The following is a 24,513-nucleotide window of genomic DNA, read 5'->3' as shown; positions in this document are numbered from 1 at the left end:
AGATCAAGCTGATAAATCAGGCAGCAGTGAGCAGCTCATGTGAGTGGAATGCAGCTCCAAAGTGCAATTGCCAAAGTGTGAATTCCCCTGTCTTCCTTTAACATCTGGAAGGAAACAATGCTCAAACCTACATGATATAAATTACTGAGCTCAGTCTTTCCTGCTCTAAAATGTGTCAACTTATATCTATTACATTGAAAGAGAAAGATGAATTATTTTTTTCAGAAAGACATAATTCATATGCCATCATTCAAACATATTTCTCTTTCTATGTTTTGATTCTGAGGTACTGTGATTTCTGAAGATTGTGTGCTTGCAAAAAGATATTTGCATGATGTTCAGTAAAGCTAGGTGCCTATATAACCATCCCACCATAATTGTTATTGAAAACTTGCCTTTTGGCCCAATAGCAAAACTTTTTCTTTTCACCTTTTCTTGATAGTTGCCAGGTGGTAACTAGAATTAGAGTTGGGAAAAGGGGACCTTTAGGAGACTGAAGGTTGTATGTACTATGACAGAGAGAGTTTGAAAAAAGAGTTCTCACGTGAACTTTGAGGTTCAGATTAGAAGTCAGTGGACTTGAAGGCCAGACCAGACTTCATGTTACACAAGGGGGTCATCTGTAGGTATGAGTTGGTTCAGAAAACACTTGGCTACTTTTGTTTTGGAATCTACTAAGTATTTTTGGTATCTTCTAGGTGAGTTTTGACTCATTTACAAGGCTTGTGGGTATCAGAGACCATAGGATTCCTATATAAATTGAATGGAATCACATTCCTTTCCTATCGTTTTGGAGAGTGAATATTACAATAAGCAGAAGTAGGTGAGACTCAGGGGTCAGTGTCAGTTTTTAATAATATGTATCAAAGAGAGGAATGCAGTTGGCATAATGTGCGACAATGGCTTATCTTAAAAATGCATTTGTGTTTAGTGTTTGGAGTATTTGTTCTCATTGTTTTTGTAGTGGGTTTACATTTGAAGTCATATTTTTTGGTCAGGTTAATATTTAAGTAGGGCTGTCTTCCCTGGGTACATAATGATTACCCAACTGCAGGGGGAAAATCGAGGAGTACGCTGCTCAGCCATCAGGAAACCGGTAATGGATTAAAAATAAATGATCCACAAAGCGAACAGAAATAAGGCAGCGCTGCAAATCCCCAGTGCATTCTGGGAATATCACAGAATGGAGAAATAGATAAATCATTTTACCTCACTAAGTAATTATAAGGTTTGTGGTCAGAGTGAGTTCCTGTTGAAAAAATTTTAATACTTGAGTTTATTTCTCTTTGATCGGAATTTTAGTTTCTCGAGCACATGGTTCATACATCACTCCACATGGAGAATGCACCTAGGGGTTGAGAATAGAAAATGGAGTGTAAAGAACATCACGGGGAAGGAGCTAGAGGTTTTTGAAATAAAATCTTGGGGAAAAAGTGAAAAGAGACATGTGCTTCACTTGGGTTCTCTGGAGGCATGTGTTACAACTGAAGTTGCTGAGATGGATGGGAGGGCTGTAGGCCTGTGCTTTGTCATAAAGTTTTCACGGGCAGAGATGTCAGGTAAGGAAACCCAGTTTGAGAAACAGTCAACAGAGCTGAGTTTCCCAAAGCATTGTGTTTTATTTGATTTTATTTTAATTTCCAACCGTTGGAGTTCTCCAACCCATCAGTACCAAGGCAAGTAGCAGGAGGTGAGAATTAAGAATTGCAAAAGCATTGGGAGTTTGGATTAAAAAAAAAAAAAAGCCTAGAGGCCAGCCAGGTGGTATAGTGATTAAGTCACATGCTGTGCTTCAGCAGCCCAGAATTCATGGGTTCGGAACCCTGGGCATGGACCTACACACTACTCATCAAGCCATGCTGGGGCGGTGTCCCACGTACAAAATAGAGGAAGATTGGCACAGATGTCTCCTCAGAGACAATCTTCCTCAAGCAAAAAGAGGAAGATTGGCAACAGATGTTAACTCAGGGCCAATCTTCCTCACCAAAAAGAAGAATGCATCTTAATATACAACCAAAGAATTTGCAAACATCTCAGTGACTCTGTAGGGGAAGATCTTAAAGAATATATGTGATCAGAGAATGATAAATGAAACTCAACATATTGTGTTATGATTGCTAACTTATTATATATATCAAAACTCATACTGAATTGCTTACTGTACTCTTTTATTGCTTCATTTTAGTAAATGTACATATATTTATAGAGACTTGTATAAATTCACCCCTAACCTCAGTCCCCCAATCCTTCTTTTACAGTCACGTCTTAAATTCATCAACTATAAATTATCCTTCTAGAAGGTTCTTGGGGAACTGTAAAGTACTCCCGGGATGCCTGTGCTTTCACTACCATCATTCATTCTTGTTTCAGAGGGATGTGTCCAGGGATTTCACGTTGGTTTAATCAATCTTTTTCCTCAGCAAAATGTTGACTTTAGGGCAAAGTTGTTTCTGTTGTGATAAGACTTTGAACATTACTGTCACTGAAATTCAAGTAGTGCTTGGCTGTTCGGCTCAGCAAGACCAGAGGGCTGCACTTCTGCTTGCAGAGAGGGTAGAATCTAGAGAGCGGGCATGGGCTGGACCCCCTGCCAGACACACGCTCTCTAGGACACACTCTATCTTTCTTTCGTTTTTTCCCTCAAGTGTTTGTGACTGATGAATTCACTAAGCACTTGAATACTCCTACTTTGTTCTTTCAGCAGACCATTTGTTTATCTGAGAGCTTATTTTGGCAAGTGAATAATCAGCTATCTGAAGCAGCTTAAGGATGATCAAGGGGAATATTTGACCTCCACTTTAGATGATTCACATTTTTAATGTAGTATTTGTGATTTAGCAGAGGGATTGATCACAACTGGCTTGCTTTCTTCCCCATCTGTGAGTATACATCAAAAGCTCTGAAGTGCCTACATAAAACAAGTCTGAAAAGCCCTCATTATTATCAAAATTCTATGTGATTTTTTTATTTGCAGATAAGGAAGTGTGGACAGGAGATTCTTGTGGTCCTTTGTTCTAAAGATTGAACCCACAGATCTATGTTGTATTGCTTCCCCCCCCCCACCTTCAGAACTTTAATTAGTACAAGTTCATTACTTGTCTTATTACTGAACCTATTAACCAGATGTAGTTAAGGGCTTTGATCTAGTTCTCCTAGTGGATATGTTTACTGTTTCTTAGAAGATTTAGCTGTCTGCAGGGGCAGTAAAAATAGTGGGATCAAGCAATGGCACATGCCTTTAGAGTAGCAGTCTTTAATTCTCCCTACGTCCAGCACCCTTCAAAAGTTTTGTATTTACTAACTTGGATTTATTAGTTTGGGACAAGGGTCAGCAAACCATGGCATGATGAACAATAACGCTATTCTGGAACATGGAAAACCCTGAACTGGACATCGGTTGTGGGTTCCAGCCTTGACTTCATCGCCAACTAGGTGTGAGGTCATGGATAACTCATTGAACTTTCATGAATCTCGGCATTCTCATCTGTAAAATGGGTAGGTTGTACTAGATCAGTGGTTCCCAAATTTGAGTGTGGAGCAGAATCAACTGGAGGGTTTGTTAAAATGCAAATCGCTGACCCTCACCTCCCAGATTCGGCAGGGCTGGGACAAGGGTCTGAGAAGTTGCCTTTCTAATGAGGTCCCAGGTGATGTTGATGCTACGGTTCCAAGGACCCCACGTTGAGAATCACTGGCTTGGTGATTTCTCTGACCACTTCCAGCATTAGCTTTGGGTGACTGTTTCATGCCCAGTGGCTGCGATAGTCTATTTGGAGCTTCTGAATGCATTGGCTGCGGTAGGTACAATTGGGGAAGTGCTACCAGTAGACCGTAAGAAGAGCAGAAATTTGGATCAATTTGGTAGTAGGAAGTTCCCAGATAGTAACAGTAGCCCTGAACTAGTGTGAAAGACTCCTAAAACCTGGTGTATTGGAGTTTAGAAGTGGGGAGACCACGGCAGTGGTGGCTAGAGGGAGCTGGGCATTCTGTTGGGGTGGTGAGTTCAGTATAAGGGATGCAATATATTTCAATAAGCTTATGTACATGTTAGATCTAGAAAAAAAGAATAATTTGATTTCACAAGTCACTGGGCAACCAATACTCTTTGTATTTCTACCATTAATGTGACTTTTAATATCTATGAGAAAAATGTGCTATTTCAAAAATAAAATTAAATTAAACAAGCTCTTGTTGTCTCTGTATCACCACTATGCTTCAGCAACTGTGAAATAAATACATGTGCACAAACATACAGAATGAACTGAGAAGAGTGTTGGCCTTTGTCTTTGTGGTCTAGACTCTAAGAGGCTTTATTAGTGATTCTGGAAAGCATTAAATACTTGGCTTTTTCAAACCTTGCCCACAATATTATCAAGTTGTTTTCAAGTACATTTTAGTTCCTGCTATTAAGAAAATCCTTACTGACTACAAGGGCCAAAGTACTTCTAAATGCAAATTGGGAAATGGGAGAGGGACTGATTAACACAATTAAAGCTATAATTTTTTTTTTCTTGAATGCTCGATGATGGGAAAATAAAGGGGACTGGCTGCAGTTTATTTCTGAATATTTAGGAAATCTCTTCTACCTTGTTCTCAAGATTTCTGAAGTACTGAAACATTTTCCAAAACCTCATAATGTTCCTCAGATTTTTATACCAGACTATTGTCTGAAAACGAGTTTGCAAACATAGACTCTTTGCATCTTAGGAAAGGCTCAGTTTAGGAGAAATTTAATTTTTTAATTTAGTGGGTAAGAGTGATCCTGTGTGCATTGCCGGAAAAAAAAAGTGATTAAGGAATATCAATAGATCTCATCCAAGAATATCTCTAATTGAAAAAAAAGGATGGGGGCATTGAAAGTGTGAGTGAGCAGGCATAAAAGATGGATTTCCAAGGGCTGGAGCTCTGCTGGGTGTGTGCTTGTGCGTATGATTTTCTTTTTCTCTCTCTCTCATCTACAAATAAAAGTTACACTGTCGCACCTTTCTCACTGGAAGGCAGTTTCTGCCCACCAGCAAGCATAAAGCTCTCAGCAAATAGCTGTACTTTGCCTGGGCAACCAGTCTTAGGAAGTCTCAGTTAGTAATTTAACCAAAGACAATTTTCAAATGGTGCATCCAGGAGAAATATCCTTTGCCCCTTACCTTCCTTTCTCCATCAAGATGAACACTTTTTTTTTTTAGTTTAGTAATTTTCTGTTAATATATGAAGAAAGGTTGCTTTATACAACAGAACCTGTAAACGTGGTGCATTTAATTTAGTGAGCCAGTTAGCAGAGCTAGCAACCAGCATAATAATGGAAACAGCTTCCTCAGTAGTTCTCACTGCACTTCGCCGCTGGCCCTCTACCTGTTGTGAGTCTTTATTTTTCTTTTCTCTCTCTTTTTTTGTAGTTTAGCAACACTTTTCATTACATCTGGAAATAGCCAAAAACAATCACTGGCCAATACAAATTCTTAGCCAATAAGAACTAGCCAGATGTATGTTGTCAGCTATAAAATGTGAGGAATAGTTTACAGGTTGTTGTGAGCACAACTGTTGAAACGAACAGAGAAAGTCTGGCACAGAAGAGACTTGTTGCATTCCAATGCTGGGAAAGAAACTTGTTGCCTCTGTTGAAACAACTGCATTCCGATTTTCCATAATAGTGGAATGGGGAGAGAGAGAGAGAAAGGGAGGTGGGAAGGGAGAGAATGTGAACAGTCAGCTTTCAGACTCCCCTGTTAGCTGTGGTTACATTAAAAACATCTAGTTGATGAGAATTTTTCTCTCTGTAAATTGGTATTTCCAGGTATACTGAGAATTTCCATAATTCCAGGATTAGCCCTGAAGCCATCCAATCTAGTCACTGATTTGCATGTTTCTGAAATCTTAAAGGATTTGCCCAAGAACTGGTTGAGATTCTTATTTTTTCACTCAGTCTAGATGGTGTTTTCAAATATTCCACTCAAATTATTTCACTCTAAAAATGCAAGCATCATACAAAATACTTAACAATTCCTTACATCAATAGGAAGCAAAAAGAGAGTAATCCTCTCCAAATAAAGCATGTTTAAAGCATGTTTTCATTTTCCATATTTCTTTCTGCCCTCATGTGAATGAAAATATTTTATTTAGTTTTGTGATAGCATACCTATACATTTTCAATCTTACTTCCCCCCTCCTTGTAAGCATTTCAGTGTTAGCTGAAAGCAGAGTACTTTCTCTCTTTTCTTGATTTTCACAATCTGTTGCTATCCATTTGGAAACGTTTGGTCTAATCAGTAATGACGCTTCCAGATAGCAAAAATGTCAATAGCAAAGGGTTAAAATTAATGAAAAGGACATCCTGATAGTACTTCTTATACCCATTGAACCAAATTATTATCAGTCTGCTGTCCCCCCAAGAAAAAGGCAGATTTGATTTGGAGTGTTCAGTCCTAATAGCCTTGTCTTGCTGTGGCTTATGCCAGGGACTTGCAGCATAATCACAAAAAATTCTTGAAGTCACTAAATGTTAAGACAAATGGACCGTTCTTAGGATACCAACATTGGATTCAAATAGTTTAAAGCCATATGACCCTAGTTTTACCAGCTGTGCCGTTCTTAATCAGGAAAAAGAAAAGTGTCAAAGATCAAGCCCCCAAGGCAATATGAGACTGTCCATGAGTGAGAAGTGGGTCATTTTTAATGACTTGCCAACAACCACTTGTAAAATGTATAATTGAAGTCACTAAGAGATTAGTGTCCAGTCTGCTCTTTCCTCATTCTCAAATGTTTTAATGAACTCAGAGTCTTTTTGAGCATTATCTAATACTAGAAATAACCTTAATGGCAAACAATAAGAAAGAAAGGGGAAAATAAAAAAAGATTTATCAAACTTAAAGAAAAAATATTTGCCAGCCTGTTTTTTTATTATCTGCAAAGAATGAGAGTGAATAGTTTGAGCAGAAGAGTAAATATGAAGGGTTCTAAGTATTTTTTGGTGGGAGTATCAGGCAAGAAATGTTCCTTTATTCAGCAGTAGTGTCTACAGAAAATAGTTTAAATGGTATTTTTGTGAACCTCAGAAAGTAAATCAGTATGTGGATTTAGGAATCAGCGATAAATGAACAATAGCTGCCTTGTCATTTCAAATTCTGCATCTTACTCCTGCTTCAGAATCCTTGCCTAGAAGAGTGTAGGTTTTTTTCTTTCAAGGCAAGGTTTGTGGTTAAGAAAAGCTATCGAAGTGATGGTGAAATAATTCAAAACCAGAGAAGTCTTTCCCTCAGTTCAAGGAGGCCGTTAGGAGGAAATTGACTAAAGCTGTGCAGTTCTGAGACCTAGGCGCTTGCATTCCTTTACATTTTTTGAAGAATGCTTCAAATTCTTGCGATACTCCTAGGAGGCTCTCAGACTTCAGACACTAATCCCAAGTAGAGTCACAGAGTCCGGAAGACATCAATTCACCGTGACAAACAGATAGCTGAATTACGTTCCTGCCAAAGCCCTATATAGGTTCATTTTCTCAACAACAACAACAAAAACCTTCCTGACCAGATGCTTTGAGTTGTTTTCATAGAGAGAGAGGGTAATTTACAAAAGAATTAAGGACTTTCTGTGCATAAGGGCTCTGTCACCTAGTAGCTGCACAATAGCCATGAGCCACTGAACTGCTGTTCTCTCATTAGTAAACTGAAAATGACTAGAATTTCCACTGGGTTCTTTTGAGAATATAAGTAGTTACGTATATGGAAACACTTGGTGCACTTAAGGCATTCCACAAATCTCAAAAGGCTGAAGGATGGAGCTAACTGGGAATGAAGCTTGATTCAGCCATCATCAAGCAATCTCAATCAACCCCTTTATGTTATGTATTCATTTTCTACCCACAACTAGTTGATTCCTGTTTTAAAGTTAACAGATAAGTCAAAATGGTTTCCTTTTTTTCCTATTTTCTCCAGTTACATTCTGTTTGGCTTTGTTGGTACCTATTTCTGTCAAATTATGATAATGATGGGAGAAAGTATTTACAACATAAGTTAGTAGCAATACCTTAATATATAGAGAACTCTTAGAAAACCAAAGAAAGAAAACCCTCTAACAGGAAAGGACAAAAAAGACTGTTTACCAAAGAAAGAGGAAATACAAATGATGCAAAAATATACTTTAAAAAGTTTATCTTTACCAGTTGGTTAAACAAGTGCATTTTAAACAATAATGAAGTACTCTCAAATTAGCATTGATTAAAAAAAAGAAACAGGGTTCAATACTGGTGAGAAAGAAAAACAGAATATCTCACTGTTGTGCTGTTGAGTAGAGGAGTTGGGATGACCCATCTTCAAGAGTGACCATCTGGCCACACACCTTCAAGCCCTCTGCAGGTCATGCCCTTTGGTCTAGCAATTCTACCCAAGGGAAAATATTTGATGGAAATAATCCATTGTATATGCAATTATTTATCTATCAGAGTGGTTCCCAACTGAGGATGATTTTGTCTCCCAGGGAATATTTGGCACTGTCTTGAGAAATTTTTGATTGTCACAACTCATACAATGGGTGAAGGCCAGCCATTCTACTAAACATCCTAAAATGTGCAGGACAGATCCAAGAAACTAAGACTTATTCAGCCCAAAGTGTTAATAGGATTTAAGTTGAAAAATCCTGGTATACATGAATGTTTGCTAAAGTGAAAAATATCCCAAAACAGGACTGGCCAAATACATCATGATGCTTTTGTGTAATGGACTATTTTGCAAAAGTTAAAATGTTACAGAAATATATCTATTGGAATAGAAAGCTTCTCACAACATACTACTTTTTAAAAAGCTAGTCACAAAGCATCATGACCCCATTTTTGCTTAAAAACATAGACTTAATTAAATGTACCCATAACGGGGTATTTACAGGATTGTCTCTATATAATTGGGTATGATTGTAGGTATTCTTTTTATTTATCTTGATAGCCTAATTAACTTGGATTGCTTTTATATTAAGAAAAAAAAACTAATTATGATAAATAAATTTTAAAAGAAAATTATGTGATGGATTTATACATGAGTTATAATTTTAGTATCCATTGATTGAGAAAACACGACAAACAGCTATTACCATTTTATTAAATCTTTAAAATAGATGTGTCGTCAGAACAGACACTACACACATTTGAAATATGCCAATGTAGATATTTGCCAACAGATTTTTATAGGTTCTTGGATTTGTTACAATAATCGTGGCCCTATACAAGCCTGAGGTAGACGTTATCAATCGTTGATCAACTTATAAGGTGTTTACAAAGGTGAAGCTATATTTTACATACTAATCGTTACTTTCTTAGGCTTTTCCTACTTATGAAATTGAAATAAGGTAGACTTACAATGCTGATGCTGTTAGTATAATTTTATTAATGGCAGGCCACATTTTTAAACCCTGTTAAAAATGAAAAAGTAAAATGTAAATAGTATGGAATCCAACAATTAATGTGGAATCCAGTCCTATCAAATGATTTCATAATAACTTTTATGGCTATTATTTTTTTAAACTGAGCCATGGACTTGAAAGGAGACTGTTCTAATGAAATTACTTTCCATCTTTCTTAGATGTAATTTTTCCCAGACTTCCACTGACCACCTTTGAAATAACTTAGTACATGATATTGACAAGCTTCTAAATTTGAAGAAATGTTTTTACTTATACTTATTAACAAAATAATTATGCTTTGACATTGTACTTTGTGAAATATATATGTATCTTTTTCTTTCTGGTCTCAGTAGTGTATGTTCTGGAAATGTAAATTGTTTGTTAAGACCCCCAATCATTTGTTGAATGTTTATAATGGGCTGTTCTCTGATGGGTACTGATGATATTAATGTCAATAGATATTAATTCTTATATTCATTCATTCTCCTTTTCAGAAAATATTTAGCCATTAGTCTATGTCAAGCCACTGGAAATATGACAAGAAACAAAACAGACAATGTCCCTGCCCTGAAGGGGATTAAGTTCTTTTGAAGACTGGTGTCTGGTCACAGGGAGCTCAGTGTAGTTGGGGAGGAGGCAGATATGAAATAAACTATTTCAATACACTGTGGTATCGTGAGTACACTGTGGTAACTCCTATAACTGAGGTTTGTACAGGGTGTTATCAGAGCATAGCAACGAAAGACCTAACCTAACCGAAGACAAGCAGACCTGAGTGAAGACTGCTTGGTAGATATGATACCTAGATGGAAAAGTAGGCATTTCCTTTGGGGAAAGTTATAGGAACAGTGTTCCAAGGGTGAGTTTGGCATCAGCAGTGGCGTGCTGTGCCCATGGAAGAGTTGGCCTTTCTCTTGGAAAATGGAATGTGGGTAAAATAAGGGACTCAACATTTTACTAAGTGGTATCAATAAATGAGCCAATGACTGCCATAGAACAATCCCATTGCAGAGTCAGAAGGGATCTTGAGATTGTTTGCCCCCATCATTTGTGTTTTAAAGATGAAGAAGAGAAGGTCTGGAAAGTCAACAAAGCAGACTTGGGGCAGAGGTGGGGGGCACTCCATTCTCCTGCTGAGCAGGGATCAGCTGCTATCGTTAATTGTGTGAACAGTTTTACACCAAGTTTTTCACACCTACAAGGCACATACGTACCATGGCTAATTATTCTGTGATTATTCTTAGAGAAAAATGATTAAATGCAGTATTCTCTTATATGTGCCATTAAAGATCTGTTTTACTTACAATACATTGATTATATATTCATTTCAGGCATGTGTATTGTATGTATGTATGTATGTGTGTATGCATGAATGAAGTCCATTTGAATGATCTGCATTTTGGAGAAGCAGAAAAATAAGTTGATGAGATGAGAAAGTCCTGGATAAAAGAATTCAGGATCCATACTGTCTCAGCTCTCTTTCTGCTGAGGTTTTTCACAGGCTCATCATCACCTAATAGACTGGGCTTTACAAAGGAATTAAACTCTTTTCGACTTTATGTTTGGGTTTCAAATAATAACTAATGAGATACAAAAACTAAAGGACAAAGCACTCTGGATCCAGGAACTTACTGTTTTGCAGAGCAAAGACGTCATCCCCATAGCCAGCATCAGCCAGGAAGGTTAGAGGCTGAGGCATATGCAGGAGTTCAGTGCAAGAAGTACTGTCTCTGTTGCCATGGCAAAAGAGGGATGGCAAAAGTGGCAGCAATGAGAACAAACAACTTTAAGTCATAGATTGTCTGGATCAATGAATTTATTGAACAAAAAAATTAGAACTCCTTATCAAAATGAGAAATATTTTAGAAATTTTTCTAAATAGGCTAGAAATACCTAGAGAATAAAGCAGAAAAAGTAACTAGGCATGTGTATTTCCAGATGACCATGGATATTAGACAGTTACAAGAATATTGCATGAATGGGAAAATGAAAGAGGTAGGAAATGTGAAAATCATTCATCTTTCTTCTGGACAACCACCTCCCTATTCCAGCTGCTTTGTCCATTGTCTTGATCAGCTACAATGTGTGTGCATGTGGACAGAAGGAGTATTGAAGAGGTAACATTCTGTTGACATTGGAAGCAATCTGTTTCTTCCATTTCCTTTCCATTGCTTCAGAGTTGCTTTCTGAGTAATCTACAGCATTAATTTTTTTGAGTAGGTAATTTCCTTTTCCCTCCCTTTAAAAATAATTGTTTATGGCTGTCTTGGTGCCAAAGATATCACAGTCTGGTTTCGGGAAGGAGAACGCCATGAACAAGGACTCCACATACCCAGAGATGTTCTTGCGCACAGACAGGGCCTGGAGTTTCATGACCTTGCACCTCTGCTTTTCGGGGACTACAGAGATATCTGCTCAAGTCCTGTTCAGGGCTTCCTGCTCCTTCACAACTTTGAGCTTGAAGTTTGGAAACAAAAGATTTGTTAGTTTCAGTCCACTGAATCTCTTCACTTCTGGAATTACACATCTATTGACTTGCTACTTTTCCTAGAAGTCATTTAAAAGTGAATCCTCTTTGGAAATTATCTTAAAAGTTGTTTGAATTTTAACTTGAACTTTTAAAACTAAAAGTTCTTCAACTTCCTTTGGCCAATGTGGGTTCTCAATATTAATATGTCTTGTATTATCAATTGCTGTGTAACAAATTACCCCAAAACTTAGCAGCTTAATACAACACACATTATTATCTCACAGTTTCTGTGGGTCAGGAATCTGGGTGCATCTGAGTTGGGTCCCCAGCTTCAGGATCTCAAGTTGTCAGCTGGGGCTGTGGTCACCTCAAAGCTTGACTGGGAAAAGATCTGCTTCTAAACTCATGTGGTCGTTGGCAGGATTCGGTTTCTCACAGATTGTTGGACTGAGGGCCTCACTCCTCCTTACCTGTTGGCCAGGCACTGTCTTTAATTCCTTGTCATGCGGGCCTCTTCAACATGGCAGCTTGCTCCATCAAAGCCAGGAGGAGAGAAAGTCTGCTAGCAAGATGGAAGTCACAGTCTTTTATAACCTAACCAGGGAAGTGACATCACCTCACCTTTGCCAGCTTCCATTGGTTAGAAGTACACTTGTTGGAGGTGGGGCAGGGTTCCACAAAAGCACCAACAGCAGGCGATAGAGATCCTTGAAAGCCATCTTGTAATTCTACGTATCGCAGTCACTTTCTTAATGAGCAGCTACAGTCTAGGTATTTAATTTACTGAAGGTAGAAGTAAGATACCAGATTCCAATCCCAGCTGGCTGCTTACCATTGTTAGCTCTGTGACCTGGGGTGAGTCATTTTACCTCCCTAAGCCTCACTTGCTTCATCTGCAAACATTTAACTCTGTAAAATGTAGATAAAAGGAATGCTTTCTGCCTAGAGTAGTTTTGAAGGTTAATTGAAATAATTCTCGTCAAACAATTAGCCTACTGTTCAGAGAATGAAGTATTGTTGATGACTCAGTTTTTCAGAATGCTGAAAGCACTTATGGAAATGTTTCAAAATAATTTTTAACTTAACATTTTGCTTGAAACATATCTAAAATGCAAATATAGAGTCTTCCCAGACAGTTTATGCTGAACAGAATTTTGAGTCTTGATAATTTATGGCCTTCATGTAAAATCTAATTATTGCTTTGTGTTATTATATAGTGGTGTCCTGAGTGGCTTTGGAGATGTTTGAAGCTGTTTGCCTCCTTAAATGGCCCCAAACTGCTCTAACTTCTGAGTGCTTATGTCTGGTTTTAATCTGTTTTTCTCTCTAGCTCTAACACTGCTATCAAGGACATTTCATTGTTATCGCTGGACTGGATGCAGCATTCCTTTTCTCTTCCAATTATTTTACTTCTAATCTGCTGCAGACTTAAAATGGAGAGGCAGTGTCTACTGCTTAAGAGCAAAGACAATCCTAGGTGTGAATCCCAACCCTGCCCTACCTGTCAATTGTTCTTAACTAAGTACTTAACTACAAGTACTTAGCATTCCTTGTGCCTCAGTGTATATCATCGATAAAACATACTATTTTAGTAACAGCAAATTGTATTATGAGTATACAATGCTTAGTATATGTTAAATATGTGATAAATTTAGCTATAATTATTTAACAATTTACATCAATAAGTGTCTTAGAATTTTCTGAAATATGAGAACAAACGGGCTATAAATTTGGGCCTCTTTTTGGCCAAAGTACATTAGCGTCTGCAAAGCTTTTGGTGAGTTCTAGATCACTGACATTTTGTTATGGGGTTCTATCTAATGTCATTTATGTTTAGTCTCATAAGAATTCCTTGAATGAAAGGAAAACCATGATAATCATCTCATATTACCACATAGGTTACATGGAGTGGTTTTCTTTCTCTACAACAAAGCATTATTGCATCTTGACTTTGGAGTCACTTTTGAGTTGCAAATACAATGTATGTTGTTTGGTTTAATCCTCATAAATAACAATTTTAAACCAAAGACTGAGTTTGAATATATTGTTGGAAAGTGTTTAATAGATATGGGAAATGACATCATGTTTCACATTCCACAGATCAGAATCATGACAATGTGATAAGGACTGAGGATATTCTTTCATTTGACTGCAGGATACCATCATTATTCTTAACGCATATCAACTAGAGTAAATAAAAATACAAGTATAGAGAGATGTGTTCTCTCATCATTTTCTCATCCTTGAGATTGAGCTGCCCCTTTGGGCTAAGAGATAAGCACGGTGCAAGTGGACATTATAAGCAGACGTAAGGTATAGAAGAAGTAAAACAGGGGGAAAAAAGCGGAACAGAGGCCAACAGGAGCTTAGGGCCATAGTATGTGCCTGTGGGGAGGAGAGATGGAAGCAGGAGCCTCAGGCTCACAGAGAGTAGTTAGGAATGCAGGTTTGGACCCTCAAAACAGACCAATTGGTTTCAAATCCCAGCTTTGTCATTTATTAACGTGTGGGCTTGGACAAGTTATTTAGCATCTCTACATTTCAGGTTCCTCACCTGTGAGATGGAGTTAACTACAGCATTCACCCCACAGTCTTTTGTGAGCGTTGCATGAGAGACTGAGGATATTCCTCTCAGCAGAGTGCTGGGCACAGTGGAAATGGTTTGCAGGCTTTGCTGCTTTACTATAATCTAGAGCAGGACTTGCAAACTTTTTCTCTAAGGGGCCAGATAGTAAATATTTTAAGTTTTGAGGCCAAGACACTAGTTGATGATATTATATAGCTATCTACATGAAAAGAAAGAAGACAAATTTCTTTAAAAATTTTAATGACAAAATTCAAAATATAACAGAATTGAGTATGAATTTTTTGTAATACAGATCTATTAATGAGAAGAATGAACTTCTTTTTGCAGAAAGATAATGTTTCCCTTCATTGGGGTTCAAAGTTACTGTTCTTTATCACTAAATGTTTTTGCAAATGTTCATCTGTAAAAAACATTCTTGGGGGCCGGCCCGGTGGTGCAGCGGTTAAGTTCGCACATTCTGCCTCTTGGCTGCCCAGGGTTCACCAGTTCGGATCCCAGGTGCGGACATGGCACCGCTTGGCACGCCATGCTGTGGTAGGTGTCCCACATTTAAAGTAGAGGAAGATGGGCACGAATGTTAGCTCAGGGCCAGGCTTCCTCAGCAAAAAAAAAAAAGGAGGACTGGCAGTAGTTAGCTCAAGGCTAATGTTCCTCGGAAAAAAAAAAAAAAAACCATTCTTAGTGCAGAGGTGGACTGTACAAAAACAGGTAGTGGGCCAAATTCGGCCTGAGTGCTATAATCAGAACAGTGGTTCTCAACTTTTCTTTTATGATCTTGCCATGGGTGATGTTCACAAATGTAACACACTCCCATGGCCATCGCCACAATTTACTTAGTTCTTAGCACAGTAGCTGTAACCACACCATTTTGTCTGACACACAAAAGAAAAAAATCTGCATCAAGCAAAGACTCCTGTGCTATAGTTCATATAGTAACAAATGACCCAGATACATATCACAACTGATCATGCCTTACCATTGTGTTGTGACACCAAGTTCTCTTAAAAAAATAAATAAATAAATTGTAGTGTAGGCAAAGGGAGATTCTTTTTTGATATGCGGAGGATGATTAAATGGAGGTCTGAACGCTGGGACCAGTGGTACTGCACCTCTTCTCATCAACAGTAACAACCCAATTATGTGCCAACTGCTGACTCTTTCCTGAGTTTTAGACCTGTAAATCCACCTGTCTGCTGGACATCTCTGCCTGGATCACCTGCAGGTACCTCAAACTAACCCTTTAATACTTAACTCGTTATCAGGCCCCGACCCCCAATAGTTCTTCAGTCTATCCCTTGTGCTCCATCCCTGCTATCAGTTTGCTGGTCCAGGGTCTCTCATGTGACCATTCATAAAACGTGCAGTGGCTCACCATCCTGGTTAGGAATAAGTCAGTGTTCCTTAACATGGTCTTCAGGGTCCACATATTGGGACGTGAACCTACCTCTCCTACTTCATCTTTATATATATCCCAGCATTATCGAATTGCCTATCAATCTCTGAAAATGCCTTGTTGTTTCTTACTTCCTTCCTTGCTCCTGCTGTCCCCTTTGCAGGTAATCTTCCCGGTCACCAGGTCTAGAATGCCTTCCATCTATCTCCCAGCTTTCTATGACATCTCTCTTCCCTCATATCAGGGACATAGTTTGGTTCTGCTCCTCTGTATTCCCAGCAATATCTTAGGCATGTGTATATCTGCTACATTGAATTGTAATAGTCTTTTGATATGTCTGTCTCCCTCATTGCTCACTGAGATACTTGAGAACTAGGACTCTGTCTTCATTTTTGTATCCCTGGACAGGGGTTTTGTATAAGTAGGCACTCAGTAAATGTTTACAGTTTAATTAGCTCTACAGAATTGGCTTGCTGCCGCTGCCTTTGTCTTGGCTTCATCGCCATGGGGTGGAGAGGCAAATAAAAGTGAGGAGCCAGCAACCTAATTTTAAAAGGCTACTTTTGAGTTTCCATTTCCATTATCATTATCGTTTTGAAGTAAAATTGTTCCTATTTTAAGCTTGCCTCTCATTATCTCTGTTGTAGTCTTCCCTAGAATTTATTTGCTCTTCCCAAATACAAAGAAGGATTAATGACTTTCCTATCAACTTATTTTGTCTCATATTTGATTTTTTATTTTTTTATACCCTCTTCAAACCAAAGAAATTATAGGAAAGAGAACTGAAGTTTTCTAATTATTAAACACTAATGAAGAAACTCGATACTCTATAAGCACACCACTACATGCTACCAGGATGGACAGGGCAGTCTGAGATGAGGGCACTTTCCCTCTAAGCAGCCTTCCTTTTCCCTCTCACACCAATGGTAAACAATTCTGTTTTAAAACTGTAATTTTAATACACAAGAGTGCCTTACACTACTATGAAGCAATTTAACACTGTTTTACTCAAAGGATAAAATCCATAACACACCGCAGGACCAAAATTAAAATTGGGCTCAGATTTGCTATTTTGAGGGTTGTGTCTGCCTCCAAGAATCACAGCCCTTCCCGTGTGCAGAAGGCTGCAGCTCTGTGGAACTGTTTTCCTAAACCCCAGAATCACAGTAGACATTTCACATGTGTTTTCCTGCGACTTGGTTGTGAATGTGTAGGGCTACTCTAAGGATAAGGAAAAACTGGGACAATAAAACCAGCAAGCATAGATATATAGACCAGGTGAAAAATCTGGGGGTTCATCACAGTAAAAAAAAAAAACACGTAAATTTCCTGGAGAAGTTCTATTTTCATTTCTTACTGCTTGTCTTTGCTAATTAATTTACTATTCTCTTCCACATTATTCTATTAGTGATGATCAGGCTCCAATATTATGCAGCACAAAAGATAAATATTTGATGACAAAAGTAGTTCCTACTAAGAAAAGCATACACACACAAATATATTTAAATAAACTATGTGATTGTTCATACAATGACTTTTTTTAATCTAAGAAAGGAATAATACATATACAGCTGACAAGAAATGTTGCCACATTCATATACTTTATTTATTTATTTATTTATTTTTTAAAGATTTTATTTTTTTCCTTTTTCTCCCCAAAGCCCCCCAGTACATAGTTGTATATTCTTCGTTGTGGATCCTTCTAGTTGTGGCATGTGGAACGCTGCCTCGGCGTGGTTTGACGAGCAGTGCCATGTCCGCGCCCAGGATTCGAACCAACGAAACACTGGGCCGCCTGCAGCGGAGCGCGCGAACTTAACCACTCGGCCACGGGGCCAGCCCCCCACATTCATATACTTTTACAACTTTTTGTCACGTTTGCCTCAAGTACAGTTGTCCCCTTTTTACATCAACTTCGTAATAACATTAAAAAGATACAATCTGTCCCATTGCTTAGGTTAGCAAGTTCACAGTTTAACCAGGATCAGGCTCAGAAATCTACTGTTGTTTTTGTTTTTCCACTGATGGAGAGGGAAGGGAATGTCTTTAAACTATGTTGTCCTTCTTCATGTATTTTGACACCTTCTTCTCTAAGGATACTGTGAACTCTAAGAGTAGGTACCTATCATTTGCTTAAAGATTGTCACAGATTTGCCAGTTCTTAATCCCCAGAATAGAAATATAGTGTGGAGAACCAACGGAAAGCAGAGTACCAGTGGAAAGCACCTACGTTTCGAATTTGGAACGATGGTAAACTGTTCTCTTCTGAGATTGTGCAGTCAGTGTGTTAGTGCAGACATCACAGTGTACTCACAGCATGTTGTGTTTCTCCATTAGTGCTGAGCCAGATAAGGCTTCCCTCAGCCCTGCATCCCTGTGCGCTGTGGCTACAGCAGTGCATGAGCTAGCAACTGGAGGATGTTGGTACCGACTCAACATAGAGCTGTGGATATATACATCAAAGCCTAGAAATATGGACATTTTGATTCATTTGACTCCCATTTCAGGGCAGGCCAGTCTCAATTTATCAAAACAGCAAATGGTGAAAGAGTCAATAAGATGCATTGTTTAGGGAAATGCTCCCAGGTATTGATCCAAAATATTGGCATAATATTTAAATCCGTTTGCCAAGATCATAAATCATTCTATTTCCATGAGCAGGCAGGCAGCGGGGCATAGAGGCAAGGAGGCTGCATAGGGATCTCTGGCTACACTCTCTGCTGCCTTGCCACATGGCCTCTGGCACATGACTGCTCTGCTGCCAGCTGCCACCTCACAGGGGAATGTAAGAAAACTGTGATTCCAGGACCTCCAAGCACTCTGTATTGGAATTCTCAGCAAATGATACTCTATCTGTTTAGTTAATTATCACTATTCAAGCATATGTCTTGAATGCATCCATCTGGAACCTTCAAAATCTACCCACTATAGTATGATGAATGATGTGTCATGGCAGGAAAATGCTCCAAAGGAAAAATTTAGGATTATCCAAAACAAGATGCAGAAATCCCTCATTAATCCATACTGTACTTATGTGTTGCTTGATCTCTGTACTTTTTATTCTGAAATGTATGTTTATTCTCAATGTAAAAGAATATTAAGCAAATCAACAATAGCAAATCAACCATTTAATCCTCCAGGCACCACACAGTAATGTAATTTTTAAATTCGATATGGCACATTTGAAAGACTTTAAAACAAATGGCTCTGTTGTTGTCATTACATCAAAATAGTAAACATTTCCAGCTTTAAAAATATTCCATCCCCAGATTGGAGGAGGCTAAGGAAACATGAGAAATAAATGCAGTGGAAGCCTGGATTGGATCTTGAACAAGAAAAGAACGTTAATAGAGCAATGGATGAAATTTGAATAGAGACTTGTAGATTGGTTAATAGCACTGTAACAGTGGGTTTTTTCCAGGTTTTGATCATTGTACTATGATCATATAATGTGTTAACATTTGGGGAAGCAGAGTGAAGGGTGTGTAAGACCCCATTGTGCTGTTTTCGCAACTTTTTTTGTTGATCTGAAATTATCTCAAAACAAAAAGTTAAAAATATTCCATGAATCAGATTTTTCACTGTCATATTTATCTTCAAATAGGTCAGTTTAGAGAATTTTTGTTATAGTATTGGTCTCTGATTGTAATTTAATAATCTATATGGAATCACAGACTATTAAACCTGGATGGATTTATTCAGTTTATCGGTGGAGGAAAGATGAAAAAAGCAGTATTTAGTGATGTAGGTGCTAGGTTGTAGCCAGCACCTAACTGGTATTACTTGTCTCCCAGTGTCCACTCGCCTGTTCTTTCTTGCCACCTAAACCCTGGTTTTGTTCAGTGCCATGAATGCCCAGCCTGGGTCATAGTTCATCCTGGTCTCTGATTTCCCAATCTCCCTTGCAGCTGGGGTGGCCCATGTGAACCAGTTCTGGCCAATAAGATAAAATGAGAGGAGGCAAGAAATAACTTCTAGGAAAACTTTGCTTTCCTGATAAAAGAAACAAACACATCTGATTCCTCCCTTTTCCCCCATTTTTACCTACCTTGAATACAGCTATGATGTATGGAATTCTGGCAGCCAACTTGTGACCAAGAGACAGAGCTCAAGAAAACTACAGAGATGCCAGCACCAAGGTGATAAACCAACCAGCAGCTACCTACCTCCAGATTTTCGATATGGGAGGAGAATAAACTCTTAATAGTTTAAGTCAGTGTTGTGTTTTTTGTTGCTTGAAGCTGAAAACATTTCTAATTTATCCAAAAGTTTTACACGAACTACTTTATTTCATCCTCACAACCATTCATTTGATATAGGCATTTTAATCATCCTACCCATTATACAGATTGAGAAATTGAGGCTTGTGGAGATTAATTAACTTCCCCATAGTCATACAAGTATGAGAGAATCTGCAATTGGAATCGAAGGGTGCCTGACTCTGAGCCTCCTTCCTTTTCAGCCACCCCACACGGCCTCTCCATGGTGATTTGTTCACATCTAGCAGTAGGAAATGCTAGACTAGGAAACATGCCCAGGGATACCCAAGTAGTGGGAGTTATATCAAGACAAGACTCCAGATTTCCTCAAAGCATGGCTTTCTTATTTCTATGTAGTTCAGAAAGTAAGGGTTACAAAGGAATTTCCACATCTCTGATACAGGTTATCATCCTACACTCCTGTGGAACAGTTAGAACTACCTTGCTTCTCCATAATTTATAGTTAAGGCTTCTCTGCAACAAAAGCTATGTGGCCAGCCCAGGGTCATATAGTCAGTCACCAGTAGACCTGGGGTGAGAAACCAGCTTCTTGGCACGTTGCTAGTCTGCTCTAGATCTTTCACTTTTTAATCACTGTGAGCTCTTCCCTAAATGATACATCTTAGTGATGCTTTTACTCTTCACTGCTCTGCTAAATGTAGCCTTGTCTGCCCTGAAATGGAAACCAAATGACTCAAAACAGTGGAGGAACACAGTTCTGAATATTTTCAGTGGAACTCTAATTTTCTTTTTAATTAGAAAAATAACGTCCAGCACACCTTCATGTGTATTTTTACTTTATTGGGGGCGTATTTACTGAGTCTGTGCTGAGGATATATAAGAAGTCTGAGGGGTGATCATCGGTACCCTGGGGTTTATATTGAAGTTTAGGAGGAGGGAAGATAGCAGGATGCTATAAATGAGAGACGCTCTGACTGGGAATTAGGGGATCTGGATTCCGAGCCAGCTCTGCTTCAAAAAGGCTGAGTACTGTAGACCTGTGTTGTCGATATTGAAGAAGGGTCTGGGGTATCAGTGTTCAAAAATATTTGCTGCCTCTCCCACCAGAAGCCCCCTGGTTCGAAAATGACAGTTATCTGGACTAAGAGAAAAAGGTCAAAGGATAAACCAATTAAAAGAAAGAAAGAAAGAAACTGTCCATGAATGAACCAAAGTTCTCATAAATTGATAAATTATGCATGGAAATTATAGGAGTAAATCAGCATACATGCTCTATACTCCTACTTTTCTAGCAGCTTCCACTTCCTCTCCTACTCCACCTAATGGTACAGGATAGTTAAACCCAAGGAAGATGTTACGTACGCAGGTTTACAGGTGATGGTGGTGTTCATATTTCTGGAGGCTAATCTGGAGAATGCTTGGTGTATCAGCGAGAAGGGGGGCTGGTGGCTTGTAAGGCTTCTGAATTGTTGTCCAGCTTCAATGAAAATCCTGCTCGCTTGGAAAGGGAACAAACAAAACCCTATCTTTCCAGGGCATGGAAGACAAATAGTTAAACTAAAAGGCTTTTAGGATTGAAAAAGCATGGTTTGGGGGTTAGATATTTTTAAATGAGATCCCCTGGCTCAGTCACACAAGCTATGTCAACCTGGGCTAGTTACTTAGACCTCTAAGTCTGTTAGAATGAGAATAGTAATTCCGTCTTCATGGTGTGATTGCATACATTTTAAAAATATCGCCATGGATTGTAGCACAGTGCCTGGCCAGATTCAAAAGATGACTGGAATTGGTGGAGGAAAGTTCCAGTTCCCACCAATCTTCTATTCACTCTCCCAACCCCAAATACCCTTCATTATTTCCCTTCTTGTTTCCATATTGGTCTTTGTGTCTCTAGCTTGACGATAGTCTTTTACTGCCTCCTCAATTCTCTGAAGACCTCAGTAGTGACCAGGGGCTATGAAAATAGCGTGACCCTTCTTTTCAAGGTCCGAAATGCTTGACATTTAGACAAAATAAAAGGCCAGATTAATAAAAAATGTTCTCTTGTTTGCATTGCACTCATTCAGTTCTGCCCAACCTTATTGAATTGGCTTTACTTTAAATATTTACTTTAAGTACATTTTTCCAAAACTTGGAGAATTTTTAAATAATGAGAGAAATTGTTAGTGGTCTCGAATGCAGTCTACTGAGTTCCTTACTGATTGCCATTGTTTGTTATTCAACAGGCTGGGGGCATAAACTGAAATGTGTGGTTTATATGATTCCATATTATCTATTTTACTTGGGAAAAGGGGATGAGTAAAGGAAGTGCATAGTTATTGGAGGTCCCAGTCAGTGTAAGGAAATAGACAGAAGACAGCAATGGCATGAAAGTCCTTCCACTCTTAAATATTCCAATGTTGCTTGATTCCCTTTCCTTCTCTTTGCACATGGATTCTTCTTGTGTATATCGTACAATTTATTATTGCTGCTGTAGCGAATTACCACAAACGTAATGGCTTAAAAAAAATGCAAGTTTATTCTCTTAAAGATCTGGAGGCCAGAAGTCTAAATTAAGGTGTTGGCAAGACTGCCTTCCTCCTGAGCCCTGAGGGGAGAATCTGTTTCCCCGATGTTTTTTCAGTTTCTAAAGACCACCTGCATTCCTTGACATATGGTTCCTTCCTCACCCTCCTACTACCAACTCGGACCTTCCTGCCTCCCTCTTATAGAGACCCTTGTGATTACATTGGGCCCACCCAGATAATACAGAACACTGTCCTCATCTCAATATCCTTAATTTAATCTGCACATTCCATTTACTACGCTCCAGGGAGTAGGACATGGACACCCTTAGGGGGACCGATTATTCAGCCTACCCACATATATTGACCTAGATGTGGTTTTTATATCAGATTTTACATTCCCCTCTCAGTTCCTGTTTCTCAGTTCACCTGGCTGTTACCCTGGACTTCAGAATCTGTACTCACCTTTGTAAATTTGAGCATGGTATGCCCCCATCATCATGAGGAGTCCAGATTTCCGGCCTGCCCTGGTAAGTTTAGCCAGCCCATTGTTTTTCCCAGGGGATGACACTTTAATGAAACCATGTTAACCTAGCTGTAGGGAGAATTTTGACAGCCTAAAAATAAAAAATAATAAAAATTTAACAGTAAGCCCTGACTAATTACCACCTAATATGAGCAGCAGTTTTTTCTTGCCTTCTCTGATCCTGACTATTGAATTTAGAGGTGGAGGCAGGTGCCCCGCAGTTGTTGTCCATGCTCCTGAACCACCCTGCAGCTAGGATTCGGTTGTTTCTCTTGACCCTTGAGACACAAGGGACCCCTGTCCAGTTTCTCTGTCTCTCCCAGAAATTCTGAAATAGGTAAGGAAAGAAGTAGAGAGGACTGTGAAGGGAGTTTAGTGAGAGTATAAAATTGACAGAGGCTATTGGATAGGCATAGTCCTTAATAGGTTGCCAGATAGAAAATAGGAAAACATTTTTTGACATAATTATCAAATATTTGTAACTACAAAAAAGATATCAGTCGGGACTGGCCTGGTGGCATAGTGGTTAGATTCCATGCTCCACTTCAGCGACCTGAGGTTCACCGGTTTGGATCCTGGGCATAGACCTACACGCAGCTCATCAAGCCGTTCTGTGGTGGTGTCCCACAAAGAAGAACTAGAAGGACTTACAACTAAGATATACAACTATATACTGGAGCTTTGGGGAAAAAAAGAGCAAGATTGGCAACAGATATTAGCTTAGAACCGGTCTTTCTCACCAAAAAAATAAAAGATATCACGATTGATCATTGCATAAACGTCAAGTCACTAAAGGGGAGTAGGACATCTGTGTATTGAACAATGTGAAGGGTGCACACATCAAATAAAAGAGGTAAAAGTGTAGTGATTATTAGTTGAAGTGCACAAAAATGTTCAAAATGGGGATTTTTTTGTTTGTAATTTGATGGAAAATACTGCCTTGTGTAACTTATTACCTGTATTTTTATTACCTGTATTTTTTTATGCCATGCATTTTTGACAGCTCTATCATGTTTCTGAAAGTTACTGTCTGCCCATCCTCCACTCTCCTCCAAACACAGACACCATCATCTCAACCACGGTGGGGAATGTGCCATTCCATGAATTTCTCTCACTCTCCACACCCATCCCATCAAACACAAACTGTACTTTTGATCCTTGACCTTATCTGTGATATTCATTATGCATTAACTGCTCATCTTGCAAACCGCCATTCTTTAGGGATGGCATGGAAGGGGATCAGGAAGGAATTTCAGGTTCTGGATGTCTATGATTTACATTATTTGACAGTAAAAACTACAGGTTTCACAAAAAAAAAACCAGTGATTACACATTTGTTTCAGCTAATTCAGAACTTCAGTGAGATGGAGGAATGGAATATGGGACAGGCATGTCTGCTGAGCACACTTTTTGATAGTTAAAAACAATAATC

The 24,513-nt window shown here is 38.7% G+C and overlaps 1 protein-coding gene and 1 long non-coding RNA gene across 2 annotated transcripts in view; both read left to right on the top strand.

Moving 5' to 3' along the window:
• Positions 1 to 20,043, top strand: part of LOC138919861 (uncharacterized) — a 140,421-nt gene extending 120,378 nt beyond the window's left edge. Inside the window, exon 2 of the long non-coding RNA XR_011430412.1 lies at positions 19,891 to 20,043. This is a non-coding gene — a long non-coding RNA (uncharacterized lncRNA). The remainder of the gene's footprint in view (positions 1 to 19,890) is intronic.
• FBXL7 (F-box and leucine rich repeat protein 7) overlaps positions 1 to 24,513 on the top strand; it is a 382,032-nt gene that overhangs the window by 223,321 nt on the left and 134,198 nt on the right. The gene's annotated exons all lie outside the window — the stretch shown is intronic.

This window comes from Equus caballus, chromosome 21 (assembly GCF_041296265.1).
Source record: "Equus caballus isolate H_3958 breed thoroughbred chromosome 21, TB-T2T, whole genome shotgun sequence".
Classification (NCBI taxonomy): domain Eukaryota; kingdom Metazoa; phylum Chordata; class Mammalia; order Perissodactyla; family Equidae; genus Equus; species Equus caballus.
The sequence above is the reverse complement of the archived record's forward strand: the minus strand, read 5'-3'. Positions and strand labels throughout refer to the sequence as shown.